The sequence below is a fragment of the Mya arenaria genome, chromosome 13, assembly GCF_026914265.1.
Source record: "Mya arenaria isolate MELC-2E11 chromosome 13, ASM2691426v1".
Classification (NCBI taxonomy): domain Eukaryota; kingdom Metazoa; phylum Mollusca; class Bivalvia; order Myida; family Myidae; genus Mya; species Mya arenaria.
In genome coordinates, this window is record NC_069134.1 from 32,571,934 (window position 1) to 32,587,457 (window position 15,524).

Genomic DNA, 15,524 nt, shown 5'->3' on the forward strand with positions numbered 1-15,524 from the left:
TTGGTTGACTCTGAAAGAATCCAAAAAAAAAATCAAATTATATTTAGTTGTGGAGAGGGTTTTTATACATTTTTTTCTCCTGTTATATATATGTAAACAACTGCAGAAACAAGTTAAGAAATCAGAACTTTAAACAAAAACCCCGTTTAATGACACAGGGTAAACGCCAGAGACATAAAACACTAAAACAAACAAAAAAAACACAATCAAGAAACATGGAACAAAAGCACAAAACTCCACAAACCACACAATAATAATAATAATAATAATAATAATAATAATATCTTTATTTTAAGAAGGTGACATATTAAGATCATGTACAAAACTACAGAATCTTATTTTCGATATGGCCCTCTGAAACAGAATGAAAATAAGGCAAATAATCATAAGACAAACATGAAGACGATGCTAACAACGATGACGATGATGATGATGATTATAAGTATGCTGTTGATGCTGACGATAATGATGCATATGATGACATGATGATGATGATGTTGAATCAATATTAGACAGATACTCTCAGTTAAATATAATTATGAATAAAACATCACAATTTGTATAATCACAAGTTTCCTATGAGGTACTGTTTGACCTTTATTTTATACGTATTAAAGTTTTTTGATTCTCGTATTTCCAAAGGTATATTATTCCAAACAATTCTGCTGTAATATGTAAACGATGCTTTCATATAATTAGTACGAGGTCTAGTTTGTAAAACAATATCTTTGTGTGCCATTGATCTTAGCATATATACATTATTGTCTGAAACTGTTACTAATTCTGACATATATGATGGAGCCATGCTATTCAACGTCTTGTAAACTAATACTGCTGCGTGGTATTTACATCTATCCGAGAAGTTTAGCCATTTTAGTTCTTTAAATAGATTTGTTGATGAATCTCGTTTAGATTTACCAAGTATGATTTTTGCAATTCGTTTTTGTAAGTTATTTATTTTATTCACATATGAATTGGTTCCCTTGCCCCAGACCAAGCAGCCGTAATCAAAATTTGGCAGAATATATGCATTGTAAAACATTCGTTTTGTATCAGGTGTGAGGAAATATATTATATTTTTTAGAAGTGCAATTTTCTTATTCAGATTTTTACAAACATAATCGATTTGCACATGCCAGTTTAGTGTATTATCTATATACAACCCTAATAACTTTTGCACAACAACATTAACTATTTGAACATCATTAATACAAAGTTCAAGATTCCCAGTGTTTTTTAATTTATTTGCAGACCCTATTAACATGCATTTAGTCTTGGAAGGATGCAATGACATATTATTTAGTTGACACCACTTATTAACATAATTTAAATGATGTTGTAATTTATTTTGAATATCCGTCAACTGATATCCAGATTCATAAAGTGTTGAGTCATCTGCATATAGATCTATATTTAATGTTGGATGCATAACTGCAATATCATTTATGTATAAAATAAAAAGCAAGGGTCCCAGTACAATACATATATCCAATATATAAAAAATAGGTATGTTTATCAAGGATTGTTAGGTAGATTGTCTTAGAACGGCAGTTTGTAAGCCAAACCAAATGCTTTGATACTTTGCGGGGATACGTATTCTGTTTTTTCAAAACTAAATATATTTAGGGGTAGATTACTACATAAAATGGAAGGATTTCATCATTAATACACATGTGCCTGCTCCGAAAGACATGGCGGAATACACGACAACATTCGAATAAATAACATGACATTGATGATGTATAAATTAGTTACATAATTTAGACAAGTTGTTCAGCATTTGATTTAAATTATTGAAATAGGTACACAGATATTGGGAAATACATGGCTAGACACACAACCTGATGTGCATATTTCAATACACATTTTGAGTGTGGTTTAATGCATTTAATCTAACTTAAAGGTAAATAATCATATTAATTTAGATGTGCCTTTAATAAGAATATAAACTGTTTAAAAAGTCATGGCATAAGAATTAAGCTTAGCTGTTCTTTGGCTCTAATTTCAAAAATAAAAAGACGTATCAATTTGATTTGGTTACAAAACCTAAATGATAGTCGTCCTGGATGAAAAATGAATACATTAAATACCAAACTGTCGCAACAAGAAACTTTGCAAACTTGTATTTGTTTATGCACTTGTATTGAAAACATGACTATCGTGTATCATTCGTGTGAATATTAAATGAAATAAATACTGTTTTAAGTAGAGTCTGAACGAAGTCTTCGCCGCCGCCGAATTGTAAATAAACCTGTAACACCGACATAATATAGTATAAAACTGAATTATTGCCGTAATGTTAGACCATTTTATGTGTATATGATTCAGCTACAAGAATGGTTATCTATGAAGATTTTAATTATTCTGCTATAATCATTGTTTCAAAAATTTTGAACGATAAGTGTGGTTGAGTCATCCATGTTTCGAAATTCCATATCTTTTTCTAAATACAATAATAAAACTTGTTGTGAGGTCTAGTTTTATTCAGGCGAAGGTAGATTTCCTCATCAGCTTATTTCGGTGGTCCCGACGCTGTGGACATGTATTGTATTGAAACCAACTTACTTGTTCAGAACGCTTTTTAGAGTAGAGTCCATCTTACTATTTATGACACCGCATAGGATCACTATGAATCTTTGTAACAATAACATAATTATACTTCTATTGTTTTCGATTGAAGGCAAACAATATTTATGTATAATTATGTATTCGTCCCATACGTTTTTATGTACAAACATCAGTAGACAAGTCTTAAAGGAATTATGTTTTTGATTGAAGGCAGGCAACATTTATGTATTATGTATTTGTCTCATACGGCATGTTTACAAGCATCAGCTGTCAAGTCTTAAAGGTGCTAAAGGGTCACTTACGGTTATTAAATGTGACGTGTCGAAGGTAGATTTCATAATCATGTCAAACAAAAAAAAAATCAAATTTAATCCTTCACATATTCCGTTCGTATATAAATAACCATAAATATAATTTATTTGTTTTTAAATAAAACCAATCAAACTAGGGGGACAGACCCGGTATCCTTATAAAAAAATAGGCACAATGAATGAGACAAAACAAACACTAAAAGAGAGGTAAACAACAAACACATTACTCAAAAGGTGTTATTTCTTAAAATCTAGCAAGACACTCATCTCATTAGGGAATTAATAATAAATAACCGTCATACATCCTTAACCTTGTCCTGTAATGAATAAGCCGTCAATTCTGGATGATATGTGCATTTCAAACGCTTGGACGATAACCGTGAGAGCCCTCGCACCAAGCTTGACACGCTTATTCCTTTCCAAGCCCCACAACCGATCTTACAGCTCAGATCAGTATCGTAAAAGCGCGGACCGACACTATTCAACGACTTCCAAATTCGTTTCCTATGTGTCTTTCATATTTAGCATTTCGGTGCTTTTATGTATATCATGATCTAAAAAGTAAAACGAAATAAAACAAACCTAACAACTGGTCAGAAATACAATATCTTTATACGGTATTCTGACCATATTTTTACAGGGATACGAGTGAGGTTGTGTACACAAACAAGTTTAAACCCCGAGTAAAAATACATTTAACTGACCGTTCCAAGACGGTACCCAACAAATCTTGATAAACACCCCTAGTTTATTTTATATAGTATATGCACTACGTTTGTGGAGTTTTGTGCTGGTGTTCCATGTTTCTGCTTTGTGATTGTTTGTTTTTTTAGTTCTGTGTCTTTTGCGTTGACCCTATGCCATTAAACAACGGGTTTTATGTTCAAACTTTGCCTACTCCACTTGTTTCTGTAGTTTTTCATATAAAAATTGTATGCAGCTTTAAACACTCAAAGTACTCATTATCTTGGCTCATTATGCATCATAATGTCACATCATCGCCGACAGCTTTATATATGACACAGCTATTTGTAAATATGATATTGCGATAATATGGCTAGTAGTTAGTAGTTATCAGTGATATTTGTATCCCGTAATAGTTGATTTCACACACGTTCTATTTTATTTTGATTTGAGTATAATAAATTTTGCGAACGGTATTGAATTTTGGGAAGGTCACGTTACCCTGCTAACAGGGGCGTCATCTGGATCCGGAAAAGACATCAAAGGTTGACAGAACATTATATTTTAGTATAAATTTAGTGTTTGTTGCATGTTCCTCTTTCTTTCATGTTCAAGAATAAGCCTTATTTTCCAAATGTCATATGTTAGTAAATACTTGTTTTTGTCGTAAACGCTGACTTATCAATGTTATCTACCCACTTGTTACTCTTAAATTACCTGCAATATGGGCCACATCCTAATTTATGCTGCTGCAGGTAAGATAAACAGCTGAAAACGATCAGATGTTTCACTTTATCACGGTTGAGGCGGTGCAGTTTGCAACAGACAAAATTAAACTAACTGAAACTGTATACATCATGTTTACGTAAGCAAAACCAAAGACGACGGACATGAATAAAATCCATCTAAGTTTCATACTCCATACACCACCTATGCGAAGTATGGACATACTCAAACTCAAATACTTTATAACGGCGATCGCTCGAGGACGCCGGGGTCCGAGCTAAAACCTCGATGGAACCGATGTTTCGAACGACCCAAGTTTCAATTTCCCTTTCTGTTAAGAAATGTCTTTCAATGTATTTTATAAAGTTTGAAGTCGTCAAACCGAATGTTTATTTCGACACCGATTATGTATTGCGTTGTGAAAATCGCTCATATGTTCAAAGGTTGTCATATATTAATAGAAAAAAAGTAAAAAAAACAACAACAATAAACGAATAAGTTGTAAAGTTTATTTTTACAAAAAAAAAACACATTTTCTAAACAAGCAACATTGAAATATGACAGTGCATATTATGGCATTAGTCAGATTTAAGTTTCGTTAATCAAGGATTGATAATTAACGCATATTGTCCGTCTCGCGAAACTGTTGAATCATAATATCGCGTGACAGGGTAAAGAGCGTCAGAAGATCACGGTCAGCATCACAATTAACTTCTCTTCATTAATTTCTCAAATGTCCTTATCAACTAATAGCGGTCATGCGTACACAGTGATGGTTTTTCACACCTTATCACACCTTATCAAATTTTCTTTCAACTGTCATTGTATTTTTTACAACATGTAAAAAGTTTGACAAGTTTTTTTTAACAAGCGTTCGAGGAAATGTGTGAATTTATGACTCGAGGGAGTCATACAGTTTTGTACATGAATTGTGTATTTCGGACCGGTTATGGTGCTCGACTCCTCGACTTATTTAGGTTTCGATGCAGCGTCAATATATTTTATATGAAAATAAAAGAAAAATCTTCGGGACTAAGCTTCGACCTCGAGGGACCGCCGGTTCTCGAACGACCGCCTGTTCGAACGACCGCAGTTTTAAATGTATAATAAAAAAAATGTTTCAGTGTAAAATCACAATTTATTTCGTGAAGACGATAAGTGAATATTTCACTCATGGCTCCGTCATTCGGTGAATTATATTGAGATTTTACACTGAAACAATCAATTGTCCTCTATATATGTGTAGCTTATCCTTCAGGCTGTGTGTCCCGTCCTAAACAATATGCCTCTAAATTAACTCTAGTTCTCCTAACAAGTCTTCTAGTGTTGTCGCTATAAAGAAAATGTGCCCAGTGTCGGCCATAACAGACTTTTACAATAGCAATAACAACAAACCAGGAGGCGTTAATGAGAAAAATTACATTAAGGAGGTAAGATCAGACTTAATTTCGTTTCCGTAAAGCAACAAAACAAAAACGTATAAAGTATAACCAATAAAAGAAAAAAGAGGAATGTTCGATTTTAGCAATTGGCTGGCTAGTGGAATCGGACCCATCAGAATATATAATTAACAAAAGTGTTTACGAAAACGCTTATTATCGTGGCCTACTTCTAAACATACCAGGATTCACCATATTGGAAGTTGTATTTAAATCTATAAACTTTTTAGATAATAACAGATCACATACTTTATGGATTATATTGATTAAGCTTAACATAAGTTTGAATGTTTTCCTTGTTTGTGTTTTTAGACGTTGACGTGTGCGGATGTCACCTACAGGGTCTCTTCGCATTGTCGGCGCCTCAAAATGTACAGCTAATGTTGGGGTTGAACATATGTTCTCATACATTTCGGTAAATTATGTTCTTTCCATTTGCTCACTATTTGTTTTTCATAGTTAAACATGAATACCGTTAAAACATAGCAAAACATGACTAAAGGTAAAGTGGCACATCTTTAAAAGGCGTTATAACCTTCCAGTTGATGTCCAAAGTATATAAGATACGCATTCTTTCAATCAAATGACACTTCATACCTTCATGGGATCGTAGAAGAAGCTGAATCTAGTTATTCCTATACACTCCTTTACATTCTTCTTTCAGATACACGATTTCTTTTATCAGACCTACTTTATGCATGTATTAATATGGTATCAATTGTGCAACGCTGATGACAACCGTATATTGAGTTCAAGTTTTATATCATTTCTTATAAAATAAAGTAAAAAAGAACAAATAGCTTGTTTCTACAAATCACAATACATATATTAAACATATGGTACCAAGTCATTCTAAACACCGTTTTTGTGCAACCTTCGGACTAATCCGTTTGTAACTTGACCAGATTGTCATCAAATGAATGAAACGGACGTGGTCAGTAGCAAGTTATTTGTAATAATTGATTTCCCAAATTTAATAGTCTTGTATAAATTTGAAATGAAATGGACTCTACCGAGAGTTTTACCCTCGCATCTTACCAAACAAAACTTGCATGTACCAAAAGTGGATTATATTACGGTGTAGAATAACATACAGTACAGAAGCGGATCTAGGTTTATACGTTGGAGAGAGCGTAACTTAGAGGCTTAACAGTTTAAATGTCAGTTGTGCTTGAGAACCGCAATTTATTTGGGTTAAATAGCTGGGCGAGGGGGGAGGGGTATTCCCCCACGAACATTTTTACACTTTCTAGTTCAAAATGGCGTATTATGGGTGTATTATATAAATTTATTCTCCTATATTGAAACTAAAAGTAACCTTGGACGATTTAAGGGGGCGGGGTGGGGGCGGGTGCACCCCCGCCCCCTGATCCACTCGTTCAGCAAACTCAAGAGTCAGCATGCCATATCCAATAACATACTAAATTTGATATCACTATCTGATTACCAAGAACAAAAAAGCAAACAAACAGGTCAAAATAAGGTTAAACGTTACTTCTAAAAACGTTCAATGTAAGAACTATTGTTTTGAGAACACTTGTGTGAGATTAGAATTTCTTATTCTCTGTTGAGAAGATCAAAACATTGCTCGCGATTTATTTCATTTTTCTTCGAGAAGTTTTACAAAATCAACAATCACATATCACAATGAACCCAGGAATAACTTAATGACCTCCGAACTCCTCAACGACACTAATTCAGGCATATTTAAAGCAAACAATTGAAAACATCAACCGTCACGGTAGTTCACAAAGTATTAACACTTTTAACGCATCTGTACTTTTTTTAGTCGTATCGTTTACCAACTTGGACTCGTCGTTATAAGGCGACGGTTACATGTTATCAGTGACTGTGTATTACAGTAGTGGAATCACATCCAATGTCGTGCTTACTTCTGACTCAGCTATATTAAAATTGTTCAAAACCTCTGGATATTTAATCAAGTATGGAACGTTGGGAAGGTCGCGATGCACTGGTAACAGGGGCATCATCTGGATTCGGAGAGGACATCGCAAAGAGATTGACAGAATGTGGAATGAAAGTTATTGATTGCGCAAGAAACATTGAAAAAGTACAGGTACGTTCATTGTTGTGTTAAGTGCATTATTTTCCTTTTGAGCGACTTGCAAATTAAGGTGTTGTGATATATATTACATTAAAAGCAACGCTCCTTTAAAACAGCGTTATTCACATTTTGTAGCATCAATATTTTGCATAGAGCAAAACAACCCTCCTGTAATAATTGTCGGACATAATAATTTGGATCATGATGCAATTGAATGAATTAAGAGAAGCCTATCAGTAGCCAAAGAAATATATAACATTCTGTTTAATGTTGCATGGTTAATGCCTAAGATAAACTAAATGATAGACATGCAACTCACTCAACAACATTAAAAGACACCACATGCATCACATTTGTTTTTATGATGTGATTACCGCATTGGAACGGTCGGCAAAATATAATTAACTTGGATTAAATTGACCGAGAATTGAATTTGTTTTTCCTTGTTAATTTACAGTGAATTTTCAATGCCTATTTAAAAATAACCATAATTGTTTTTCTTCATTTGAAGGCATTAGCAGACGCTCTTAAAGATGCAAAAGGATCATTGACGGCAATAAAATGTGACGTCTCAAAGGAGGAAGACGTATTGGCCATGTTTGAACAAATCAAGAAGGAGTACGGAGGCGTAGACGTGTGCGTGAATAATGTGGGGCTTGCCCATGATGCCCCGTTGTTGACGGGACAGCAGATAAATGGCGGAATATGTTTGAAGTCAGTGTTATTGAATAGTAAATTGTGTCTTAAATATTCAAAATAACCTAAGGTTATAAGAATAAACAAGAAACACTTTTCAAGATACCAACTGCAATTCATGGAAAATATTAATTTGTTGACCTAGTTCATATCTTGAACTTCTGCTTCTTCGCGAAAATTGTCTTTAAAAATCAAATCAAAGAGGACATATTTGGGCTTTGTCAGCTTAATTAATTGCATCTTCCGAACAATCAATAGCGACTGAAGTAAAAATTTTAATATAAAAACAAATAATCAACTTGTTATCTTTAGAATTGATTTTTTGATTCATTCATTGCATATTTCAAACTTATATTTCTTGAGTCTAGGTGAATGTGATTGGCCTGATGACGTGCTCTAGGGAGGCGTATAAATCCATGAAAGAACGAGGGGTAGATGATGGACACATCATACTCATGGGCAGGTAAGTTGGTGACTTTTATCACTTTTTACCCTGGCCACCCTATTATTGTCAGCTAAGCAATAGCAGTGTAATGTAATATTTAAGTATTTGGAACCAGCTCAACTAATAACGTGTAACCTTATATTTTTACTGGTAATGGATTTAATTTTTTGATAATTTTGCATGCTTGCATTTGTTCTCAAATTGATAAATGTTGTGAAGGTAATGCAGTTGAGTACTAGTCAACTGGTATACCTCCAGACCATCAGAACACCGCTCTAACACACACCCTCTAAACAAGGGCTACTGGCCTGATATTATCAAGAAAACAAAACCGTTTACATTCAACAATCCTTTTAAATCAACAAGGTTTACCAATTCATGTAGTAAAAGTAAACACCTAAGTTATCTTGAAAACGTTCATTCACAATATATCAAGTGCTGCTTTTTAAATCTAGTTACGAAGATTAACGGGCATCTTCAAACAGTAGACGTTTGACTGAACGCATCTACTATTTTAAAAATTATTTAATTATTTTGTGGATGTTGAGAAGTACATAGTGTGCGGTTAAGTAAAGTAACTACAACCCTGATTATTAATAGTATGTGTTAAATCCGAATAAATCAAATTGAGCCCTAGTGGCCTTTTATTGTTTTATAGCACCACATAACGGTTATCATGTACTCATCTTTGCATCATAAACGGAGCCATATAGTATTAAAGTAAATTCACGCAATACATATTTCGCAATAGTTCAAGCTCATTTAAAAAGTGTTTTTTTAAACCTCACGTCCATTCCCTTCATTGAATGTTGATGTCAAATGTGATAAACAGGATTCTGCAAAATGGTCGGATGATTGACATATTGTACAATGCATTCCATATTGTACAATACATTCTGTAAAAAAGATTATTTGAACCCACAATATGGACGCGCAAAGTATAAACATATCAATCGCGGACAGATTTACCTGTTAAAAAAGGGACAACGTTAAGTTATTTGCTATCGGGCTTGCTCCCTTTATGTTCCATTGCTCTAAAGATAAGGAACTCATTATCATATAATGTTCAGCCCTTTCAACAGCCCTATGACCAGACGCAGGATAATTCATATTTAAAGAGTCGTTAAGTCATACTAACAAACTGATCCCATAGGACCAGAAAATATATAATAAACCCTGGTCGATGTACGGGACTACTTTTTCAGATAAGTACAGCCCTCAAATGGTATTTATAGTAACAGATATACCTCGAATCCGTTTCAGCATGGCGGCTCACCGTGTATTTCCGGACGCACCTTACATGCATTGCTACTCCGCCACAAAATATTCGGTCAAGGCTATAACAGAGGGTATGAGGAACGAGCTGTATGATGCTAAAACACACATTCGAGTAACGGTACGACCTTTAAAGACACTTTGTATTAGTTTTTTTTTTTATGAAATGAACTCTATGTCAACAGCGGCACAGAGGCTTGTTATAGTGTAAATGACCTGTTATACACCAATTTATAAATATGGGGTTTATATAACATAGGGCTCCGTATCTTCGCGTAACACTCTAAATTTATTTCATCATTTTTAGATATATTTAATAATCTTGCTGAAAGGTCCTACATATTGGCTTGGCAGACAAACGATCGATTCATGTTGTAACCTCATTCTCAACTATTTTATGTGTAAGCTGCTTGTTTCTCCGTTTCGTTTTCAACAGTTATTTTCGGATTTAAGAAATAAATTGTTACATATATGTTACGTGAAAGGTAACAAACAGGAGATCACTATGTCTTATATTTCAATTGTAAAAAAATGAGTATAAATTCACTTTGTAGTTGGATGCTTTAATTTAAGAATGTTGTAGCTCGTTCAATTACTGTTCTTGATAGTGCAAGTGCAATATTGTATTACCATAAGCGATATTCTCATATTTTGGAATGTGAGAGGTACACTTCCAACCACTCGTTTATTGCAAATTTTGTAAATCTCCGGGATTTTTCCTTACCGCGGACGTTGTTTTTTTTTAAATCTAATTTTCACTATACCTAGCGATATGAGCTTAGGGGAATTTTCCACATTTAAACTACGCAAAAAGACCTTCAACCATGCTGTGAATTTTGAACGCGTGTTTAACCCCAGTAATTTTCTATCGTGATTCTCCGAACAATCTTTTAATAGTAACATACATCACACATCACATTCAAACAAACACTGCGCAATCAGGTTAAGGACTTCAAAGGGGTTCTCACATGGGTCACCACGGGTCACAACCGATGTAAAAACGCAAGGTAGTGACGTTAATTTCTAAATAACTTTTTTTACATGTGTGAAATATTTTCGATCTGCTTTTATTTTAATAGTGCAATTCTTGGCCAAAATTTAACTTGACGGAATTTTGTAAAACGATGCAACGCTGAAATTTTGGCCAAGCAGAAAATGTTTTTTTGTCAGAAATTTTATTTAGAAATGAACTTCATCTGCTTGTTTGTTTAAATCGGTTGTGACCCGTGGTGACCCATGTTAGAATCCTTTGAAATCATATGATTCCTAAACATGGCAATGATAACTTATGAAATCGAAATTCAAATTGCTTTATTAGTTATGAAACTTAAAAAAAACGTCCAATAATCTTTGTTTTTCCATCAAAGGAAGACGAGTGAAAAACGAGCTACTTGTGCAAACACTTCATTAAGGCACGAAAGACCTTTCGAAGGTATATAATAGAATCAATTAATTTGTTTCCAGAAATGCTTTAACAAATACTCAGTATTGCAGCGACCTAATTATAAAGTTTGGTGGATGATATTGTTTACCCTCGTAATCGGATGAAAGACATTCCGCGAGCACGGTACAATTTACAATCTTCTTTTTGTACCAACGGTACCTGTTAAAAACCTGCATATCGCGGTAAGCCGCATCGCAGCGATATGCCGCGTGTATGTTTAAAAAAAAATCTGAAGTCGTCCACGGTAGCAGCAGATGAACGCGGTGATAACGCGTTGAACTTATCCACGCGATTTACCGCGCTGACGCAAGCTCTAGCGATGGCAACGTTCTTTTGCCAAAAAAGAGTGGGTTGTAGAGTACGTGCAAGGGCGTTCTGATGTAAGATATAGTGTGAATGATGTAGTTTCAAATTTGATGCTTTGACAACTGACGGTCACTAAGTTGTATTACTCGTGTATTTTATGTATACTAGCACACAACCGATGGCTGGTATTGATGAACGTTTTATTGCAAGACAACCCTTTCAAAATATAAATGTTGATTTAGCGTACAGATTTCGGGTTCATTAATACTGACTTAACAAGACTAACATTAGGTTAAACTTTGCTTAAATTGACTTCTGAATTTTAAACGACCAAAAAAAATATCTGATGAACTAATTTTTTTTTCTTTTTATAACAATATCGTTATTTATGTTTTCTATTTCATTTCATTTTATGCCAAACATAAAATATTTATTATCTTAACCTTAAGTTAAGACAAACAAAGGAACATAATATAGGTGTGCCAACAAGCGGGGTATTTTATCGACAGTAAAAGAACGGGTGCGTAAACAACAGTCAAAAATATATCAATGAATGAAATATACCTAAATTGTATAACAATTCATGTAATCTATAAACCAAGATTAAGAGATACAAATTTCTTAGTGTCATCCGATTCCCTGACATAACGATCTTTTGCATTTTCAGATTTCCATCTGCCATGCCTTTTGAACAATCGTTCAGGGACACCCCCATTAGCAGCCGCCGTAGCACACCCTGAACGGAAAGATCTATATTCTGCAATGCATAAAATAATCCTCGCACTCAGAGTACGACTTCGCAAGTATCTGATACAAGCGGAACTGTCCAAGGGACTAAACATATTATGTTATACTTCGCACACAGTGTACGAACCTCATTTACATCAGATGTAAATGGTATAAGAAACACACATTTTCAAATAATATCTTTACGCAAGTTATTTTAAAATAACTACGAAATACGATGATAAAAACCTTATTTTCTCATTCTCATTTCACCCAAACAGTCACTATCATCATGAAAGTACTTATCATTGTTTAGGCCCTCCGATGCCGCTCTCTCGTTTGACAGACGACCCGCCGACCAGCTCGCACTCCCGCCGGAAGTGTCCTTTCCGTCCGCAACCGAAACAGATGGCGTTGGTGTTGGCGTTGGACCTCGCTTGGTAAGGGTGGTAGGGGCGAAAAAGCTGCTGTCTATCCCTAACCATGACCATGGATGTCGCTCGATTGGAGAACGCAGGACTGGAGAAGTAGCCTTGGCCGGAAATCGCTGACGTCACGGTGGCCGTTGGCGGTGGACCAGCGCGACGAGAAAATGAAACAAAGCTTGTTCTCCCTGGCCACGTGGCATGCCAGCTCCTCCTTCCGGTGTGTCGCTACGACCGGCCTCCGACTCCTTCCTCAAAACACTGCCTTTCCGTCCCCCCAAACATAGCCTAGCAGTGGCTTATTAAATTAAATAGCAATATTAAGTATTTAATTTCTAAATTTCCAATGTCCAAAAAAAATAAATAGTGTTCACAATAATAAAACACGCTACTAGTGTACAATGACACGATCCTCTCCGTACCCCACTTGCTTATCGAATGATTTCCCAAATCAGTACATAACCCGATACTTGTAATTTCCTCGAGGAAAATGTAAAACTTATATAAACTACAGTACCCTACAAAATCTACCTCACAACCGAATTTTACATTATCAATTCCGATAATAAATACATTTATGTTTTCTATTTCATTTCATTTTATGCCAAACATAAAATATTTATTATCTTAACCTTAAGTAAAGACAAACAAAGGAACACAATATAGGTGTGCCAACAAGCGGGGTATTTTATCGTGTGCCAACAAGCGGGGTATTTTATTTTGTATATTCTGACAATTCAATAACATTCACACAGGCACCGATTCCCTGAATAGCCATAACATGGTGAATGGCTCAATGTTCCTATACACAGTGATGAATGCTTCTGCATTGTAGTAATGTCCGGAATCAATGCCACTCACAGCCCTCTACACGAATAAACTCCCATTCGTACGTTGGTAACACAAACAATACCAAACTGAAAAATAAATATGCGTTAATAACACAGAAACAATCATCTATTTGTATATCATTTTTTGTAATCAATAAAACACGCTACTAGTGTACAATGACACGATCCTCTCCGTACCCCACTTGCTTATCGAATGATTTCCCAAATCAGTACATAACCCGATACTTGTAATTTCCTCGAGGAAAATGTAAAACTTATATAAACTACAGTACCCTACAAAATCTACCTCACAACCGAATTTTACATTATCAATTCCGATAATAAATACATTTTTATGTTTCATGTATTTCAGAGGCATAGTAAATGTTAAATATTCGTACTTCTTATAATGACCACAGTACTAGTAAGTATTGGTTCTTATACTTTAGACGGTAAACAAATTATCAATAAGAAATTTGTTTTCATTGACACAATTTATCCAACTCTAGCACATAAGCCCAGGAGCGGCAGGGACGGACTTTTTAAACCGGATGTTTAAAGACAGTCCGGAAGAGCCTGCGGTCAAATGGGTGGGCGTCGAGGTCAGTCTCTATAAAAGGCATTTTTTGTAAATCTGGTTTTATCTTTGGAAATTAAACTAATGTAGTTATTTTGAGTATGCCTTTTCCCTGCAAATGTATTTACGAAGGATTTTAAACTAAATTAAAGATGACAAGGAAGCATATACATAATGTCTTTTTACAATGGCTTAAGTCAGCCAGCTAAATACTGTTCATGTCATTATGTCGGTATAAGTATTTAAAAAATACGTTTTTCGGTGAAATATCAGCACTGCTCTTCACGCATTAAATGATAAATGCAACCTGGGATTCAGTCTGCCGGTAGCATGGCGTCACCTAAATTGTCATTATTTTCTGATCAATCCGACCTGATTTGACAGTTATCTTTATTGTTTTGGCATTAAAAAATAAATAAAAATATTCAAATTACTAGGTGAAAATCAATATTTGTTTTCAATCGTTATTATAGGGTATATTGGGATGCTTTCTGTAAACTCATCAAGCACTCGTAAGCCTTAGGCTGCTACAAGAACGTTCATAATATTTTTGTTTTAGAAAATTGGAAAACTGCCTGCCAAGCAATTGCATGTTCGAGATATTTTAAAAATGAGATGAAAGTAAATCAATCAAAATTCTTTGATAATATTTTGTGACAAAAACTGAAACTTATACAATTGAATGATATATTTGTTTCATTAGTAGTATGTAAGTTCGTAAGATGAAATAGCATACATTATAAAAACAGTACATTTCTTTACGTTTCAAAGATGTTGACGTGTGGCGACATTACAGAAAGCGTCATCTACGCTCTATCGGCGCCTGGAAGAGTACAGGTAATGTTTTAGGCAACACCATATTGATATTCCATTCGTCGTTTTCTTGTAAATGTAACAATTAAATGAACGTACATGTCATCAAACCGCATTCATGAAAAACAATGTTGCGTCAAATCACCTGGAAGTTTGAACGAGTACTTCATGCGGGCTTTGAATTTGACTTTTAA

The 15,524-nt window shown here is 34.6% G+C and overlaps 1 protein-coding gene and 1 pseudogene across 1 annotated transcript in view; both read left to right on the top strand.

The window, feature by feature from the left end:
- LOC128212891 (helicase with zinc finger domain 2-like) overlaps positions 1–15,524 on the top strand; it is a 376,344-nt gene that overhangs the window by 224,863 nt on the left and 135,957 nt on the right. The window lies entirely within an intron of this gene.
- LOC128212896 (dehydrogenase/reductase SDR family member 11-like) lies at positions 7,604–12,863 on the top strand (annotated as a pseudogene).